Source organism: Artemia franciscana, unplaced genomic scaffold (assembly GCF_032884065.1).
Source record: "Artemia franciscana unplaced genomic scaffold, ASM3288406v1 Scaffold_601, whole genome shotgun sequence".
NCBI classification, from domain to species: Eukaryota; Metazoa; Arthropoda; class Branchiopoda; order Anostraca; family Artemiidae; genus Artemia; species Artemia franciscana.
The window spans coordinates 478,409-485,294 of record NW_027066312.1 but is presented as its reverse complement, the minus strand read 5'-3'; positions in this window follow the sequence as shown (position 1 = coordinate 485,294).

The window sequence follows — 6,886 nt, the reverse complement described above, 5'->3', positions numbered from 1 at the left end:
CATCTTTTCATGCTTAGTCAGTGTGATCTCAGAAATTATTTCCCCTATTACAATCCTGAGATATCCTATCTGTGCCAATTAGACAACTTATATGTACTTAAACTATTTTGATTTAGTTCAATAGCAGAAATAGTAGCACCAGAAGCAGAGGCTAAAGCAGTAGAAATACATGGAGTCCTGAAGTTTGAAATCTAGTACCCTAGGGGGCTTCTGGAATATCGATGGTACATCTCTTTGACAGCCCACATGCATACAAAGTGTTTTGTTTTAGTGTATGTCCCCTTCAAAATAGCTTCAATTAATACTAAAGCTTCAAATCTATAGTGTTAAGCCCTTCCGCCTCACATATGGGATCACATATGTCCTGTTTTTCTTATGTACAAACTGATTTCATCCGCACTGTAGATGCATTCAATTTTCTAGCTTAAATATGACCATATTTATCATAGATGGGAGACAAAATACTCATAAATTTATCAAAAGCAGTCGAGGGGTCTTCTTTCTCCGCCATGACTTCTTGCCATGATACTGTGCTGATTTCTTCTTTAAATTTCCTGAGATTTTCAGCTTTCATCATTCTGAATTGAAACTTAGTAGTGGTTTTATGTTTACAGCCAAATCTTTTAATGGTGCAAAATAATGGTAGATGGTCCGACCCAGGGTGTAAGACAACGTCAGCACAGCACTCCACAATTGCATCCGAAGAAAGGAAGATATTGTCAATCAGGGTTGCCGAATGATCTGTTATCCTAGTTGGGATTGAAACTGCGGGATAAAGGTTATGTGAAAGCATAAGGTTAAAAAAATCAAGGTTTACTCCTAGATTTAAAAGATCAAAGTTAAAATCGCCTAAAAAAAATACATTGGAGTTTAGTACTTGACATTCTTTGAAGAAATCCATCGAATTGTCCAAAAAAATCATCTGGGTTTGCGCTGGGCGGCCGGTAAACCAAAGAAATGATGAACTTTCTATTTTTCTCTAACTCTATTTCTATTGATAAAGTTTCGAGCTTACCTTCATTCCAGAGAGTTAAATCATCTCGAATTACTTAATCCAAGGAATTTGCTAGCAGAAAAGTCAAACCTCCTCCTCTCATTGAACTTCTTGATTTTGATACAAGTTTATAGCCTGGAAAAAAATGTGACGAGAGGATAGTGTCTTCAGTTACGAACGACTCGCAAATCCCTAATATTTCTACCTTATTTTTATAGAGATCTAGCAGACGGGCGACCTCATGGTGGTTAGAATTCAGATGACAATTCCACTGAGCCACAGTCAAAGACTCAGATTGCCCAGGCATTTCAATATCACTTAACCGAATATATTTGCTACTCCGCAGCGGCTTAAATGGATGACCCACAAAATCCTTCGCTACCGATAACGACAAAACATCTTCAATACGAAACGGCGAACTTTGCAACAAGTCCAAACGGGACTGCTGCATATCATTATTTACTTGAACAGCCATTCATAACATAGTACAGACCGCATTTGACGGTAAGGAAATATACAGAAGAGGGATAACGAAAAAACAAAAAATATTCTAAACTCCAACAAGAAAAAGAAAAAAAATGAACGGAAATGAAAACGATTATCACTATCACAGATATTACAAAAGATCATCGATACCCCAAATACGCTGAATGGGACTAACACTAGACTGTCGCACAAAAACTCTCCCCTGATCTGACCATACACTTCGGTTTCCAAATTTATCATGCTCTGAAAGTTCTAAAATATCACCCCTAGCATATTGCGCGTACACCCTTTGAATATCTGGAAACTATATGCAACGCCTTAGCGTTGTCTCTAATCTCAATCCATTAGATATTATTTAAATTAACCATTTCTGTTAACCTCTATGACTCGACTAAGGTTCAAGCTGGCTAATTTATGTAGACAGTTGCAAAAAGAGTAGTGCTGTCCATGATATTTCTTATTCGCCCTTTGGTGCCTCCGTACATATAGTTTTTTGTTGAATTGAAACTCCCCATTAACGTTACCTAAGAGTTTTAACTTAATACCCTTTGTGGCATTAGTTACAGTAGCCATGCAAGTAGTATTAACAGTATACACTTAGTATCTTCTGGCTAGCTCAAAATCTGCTGCAACTTACTCTGAAAAGTCTAACTTAATAATGTTAGCCAATATTAAAATATTGCTTTGTCACCCTATTGACAATCTAAATGATCATCGTTCGTTAAAAATTTTCGGACCCTTCAACCACGCTGAACAAAATGGCTACCTCAAAATTTTGTTTGGATGTGCTTGACTAACGACGGGCGGGGAGGGGAGGCTGTTTGCACTCTAGTTATTTTTGACTAATAAAAAGGACACTAACCCTTTCAATTTCCAATCGAATAAGTCCCCGTACAAGTTTTTTCTAGTACTCTTTCCATACGAAGTGATTTGGTCTAACGAAAAGAAACATATATGCATTGTACCAACATCGTTCTTTACTTAGGCAGGGCTATTGCGCTGCCTTTGATACTTAACTATTCGATATTTTTGAAAGAACAAGATATTATTTAAGTTTCTCATTGCGTTATGAAATTAGTCAAACTAATTGACCAGGTTATGCAATGGACAAATTAAGTACACATTTTTGTATTTGGCTGAGAGATTTTGATTATTTTATTTGAGAGTTATTGCCTATTGATATGAAAAAGTGTAATTTATGGATAAATGAAAACTGGCTTACTTATGGAATTAAATGTAAAAACATTTTTTTTTTTTTACTGAAAACAAGGAGCAGCATTGAAACTTAAAACAAACAGAAATTATTCCGTATATGAAAGGGGTTGTCCCCTCCCGCAACGTTCCGCTCTTTACGCTAACGATTGACTCTTTTTCACAGTTCTGCTTTTTAAAACAATAAAGAACTTGAGCATAAAGAGCGGGACACTGAGGAGGGGACAAACCTGTTCAAATAGGGAATAACTTATTTTTAATTAAAGAATAAAAGAACCTGTTCTGCATTAGTAAAATAGAGCCTTTTGAATAATGCTTTGTGCTAAGGTAAACAAAAAGCCAAAAAGTAATACTGAGAGTGACAGAGATGAGTGTTGAAATTTAAAAAAGCGGATTTAGGAGGAAAACAAAGCAAAATAAATTTGTTTTGAAATAACAAAATAAAGCCCTTTGAATTGTATTGCTTGGTATTTAGGTATACATAAAGTCGACAAGTTATGTTAGGTGTGAAAAAAGATGTGTACTCCAGTTGAAAAAAGTCTTAGGTACAATATCAAGAGACAAAACTTGTTACGAAATGATGAAAAATGCCTTTTAAATAGTATTGCTTGGTCGTGGGGTATAAATAAAGTCAAAATGTAATGTTTGGAGTGAAAAGATGGGTACTTCCATTGAAAAGTGGATTTAGGGGAAATATCAAGAAAAAAGCATGTTATGCAATAATAAAATAAAGCCCTTTGAATAGTATTGGTTGGTGTTGGGGTATACATAAAGTCGAAAAGCAGTGCTAGGACTGAAAAACATGTTTACCCTAATTTGAAAATTAAATCTGGGAGGAATATCATGAAAAAGAGCGTGTTCTGAATTTATAAAATAAAAAGTTTTGAAATGTATTAGAGTATACATAAAATTGAAAAGTAATGTTTTCAAACAGTTCGTGGTAACGAACTGTAGTAAGGAGCGACCCGGCTCAATAGTAAACGAAACTCTAAAAAATGAAATTTTGATGCTAAAATATACATCAAAAGAATTAGATTTTCATGCTGATTTCAAATATATAAGTCTGATCAAATTTAGTCTTTGTCATCAAAAGTTACGAGCCTGGAAAAATTTGCCTTATTTTTGAAAATAGGGGAAAACACCCCCTAAAAGTCACAGAATCTTAACAAAATCACACCATCGCATTCGGCGTATCAGAGAACCCTATATCAAAATTTTCAAGCTCCTATCTACAAAAATGTGGAATTTCGAATTTTTTGCAAGAAGACAAATCACGGGTGAGTGTTTATTTTTTTTTTATTTTTCTTTTATTTTTTCCCCATGGGTCATCGTATCGACCAAGTGGTCCTAGAATGTCTCAAGAGGGCTCATTCTAACGGAAACAAAAAGTTCTAGTGCCCTTTTTAAGTGACCAAAAAAATTGGAGGGCACCTACGCCCCCTCCCACGCTCATTTTTTCTCCAAAGTCAACAGATCCAAATTTTGAGATAGCCATTTTGTTCCGAATAGTCAAAAACCATAATAACTATGTCTTTGGGAATTACTTACTCCCCCACAGTCCCTGAGGGAGGGGCTGCAAGTTACGAACTTCGACCAGTGTTTACATATAACAATGGTTATTGGCAAGTGTACAGTCGTTTTCAGGGGATTTTTTTGGTTTTGGGGGTGGGGTTGAGGAGAAGGGGCTATGTGGGAGGATCTTTCCTTGGAGAAATATGTCATGAGGGAACAGAAATTCAATGAAAAGGGCGCAGAGTTTTCTAAAATTACTATAAAAAAAACAATGAAATAATAAACATGGAAAAGTTTTTTCAATTGAAAGTAAAGAGTAGCATTGAAACTTAAAACGAACAGAGATTATTACGCATATACGGGGTGCTAAAAATACTTTAGCATAAAGAGTGAGGTATTTAGGAGGAGATAAACACCTCGCTCTTTATGCTATAGTAATTTTAGTAATTTCAACTATTTATTCTACGGCCTTTCTTATTCAGGGGTTATTCTCAAAGAATTGGGACAAAACTTACGATTTAGTGTAAAGAACGAGGTATTAACGAGGGTAATAAAAATTAAAGAATATAAAATTTTGTTACGTAAGTTAATTCTTAAGTTACGTATTTTTTTTACTAATAATAAAATCGTTAAAAATTAGAATATATAGTTGCCTTTTTATGTAACCAAAAAAAATTGCATGGCAACTAGGCCTCCTTTCCCATCCCTTATTGCTCAAAATCGTCTGATCAAAACTAAGAGAAAGCCATTTGGCCAAAAAAGGAATTAATATGCAAATTTTATTTTAATAATTTATGTGTGGAGAGCCAAAATCAAACATGTATTAATTCAAAAACGTTCAAAAATTACATTAAAAAACTAGTTTTTTTAACTGAAAGTAAGGAGACATTAAAAATTAAAACGAACAGAAATTACTCCGTATATGAAATGGGTTGTCCCCTCCGCAATACCTCGCTCTTTACGCTAAAGTTTGACTCTTTGCCACAATTCTGCTTTTTAAAACAATTAAAAGCTTTAGCGTAAAGAGCGAGGGATTGCGGAGAGGACAACCCATTTCATATACGGAGTAATTTCTGTTCGTTTTAAGTTTTAATGTCGCTCCTTACTTTCAGTTAAAAAAACTAGTTTTTTTTATGTAATTAGTGAAAAAGTATTTTTCAAAATAGAGAAATATCAAGGAGGAATATTAAGAAAAGAAATTGTTCAGTATTAATAAAATAAAACTTTTTGAATAAAATTATTTTTCGTTGGGGCATACACAAAGTCGATAAGAAATATTAGGAGTGAAAAGATCCATTTTGAAAAAAAAACTGACCTAGGAGAATTATAAAAAAGAAGAAACTTACTCCGAAATAATAAATAAAGCCATTTAATTAGTATTGATTGGTGTCGGGGTAGCAAATACATAAATTCAAAAAATTATGCTGGGAGTAAAAAAAGATGTGTACTCCAATTTGAAAAAGAAACGGATTTAGGAAGAATATCAAGAGAGATAACTTGTTCGGAAATAATAAAATAAAACCTTTTGAATAGTATTGCTGGGTGTTGGGGTAAACATAAAGTCGAAACGTAATGTTGGGAGTGAAAAAGATGTCAACTACTATTTAAAAAAATGGATTTAGGAGGAATATGAAGAAAAAGAGCTAGTTCTGAATTGATAAAATAAGGTTGGGGTAGTGAAAAGGATATTTATTCTAATTTTGAAAAGTGGATTTACTAGGAATATCAAGAAAAAAAAACTTGTTCTCAATTAATAAAATAAAGCCTTTTGAATAATATTGCTTGGTGTTGGGGTGTACATAGAGTCAAAAAGTAATGTTGAGAGTGAAAAATATGCTTAATCGTATTTGAAAAAGAGGATTTAGAAGCAATATCATGAAAAAGAACTTGTTCTGATTTAATAAAATAAAGCCTCTTGAATAGTATTGCTTTGTGTTGGGGTAGACATTAAGTCAAAAAGTAATATTTGGATTGAGAAAAGATATATGGACTCCAATTTGAAAAAGCGGAATTAGGAGGAATAGCAAGAACAGAATTTGTTCTGAATCAATAAAATAAAGTATTTTGAATAGTATTTCTTGGTTTTGGGCTATACATAAAGTCGAAAAGTAATGTTGGGAGTGAAAGAAGATGTGTAATCCATTTCAAAAAACCGGTTGGAAAATGGTTGATGTTCTACCCAAAATCAACTTTGGGTAGAGAATGGGCTATCCTATCTTTACTCATCCGTGTGGTTCAAAATATCTATACTCTAACCTAGAAACCACAAGTCCGTGTTTGAATCCAGAATATAGTCAGCCACAATAATTAATGCATGATCTTCGGGAAGCTTAGAAAAATAGCATGTTCCTATGTTTTTGTATCCTGACCATAAAAATGTACATAAAGTGATGAATCCTTAGTTTAAAAACACATAAAAAAAATAGAACATGAACTATAACGTTTAATTTAAAATATAATAAAAACAATCAAATGAAGATTTATGATATTTGCTTAATGATAGCCATCGCCTTCGCTTTGTCACTTCCTGCCTTAACCATTTTATCCATAGCCTCCTGCACCATATCCTCCGTTTACTCCATGAGCTATTCCTACTGGGGCGATCGCTGCTTTGCAGGGACAACATTTAAGTTTGAGCTTTTTAAATTTGAATACGTTTTTCTTGCCTCCTGTAATGTGTCC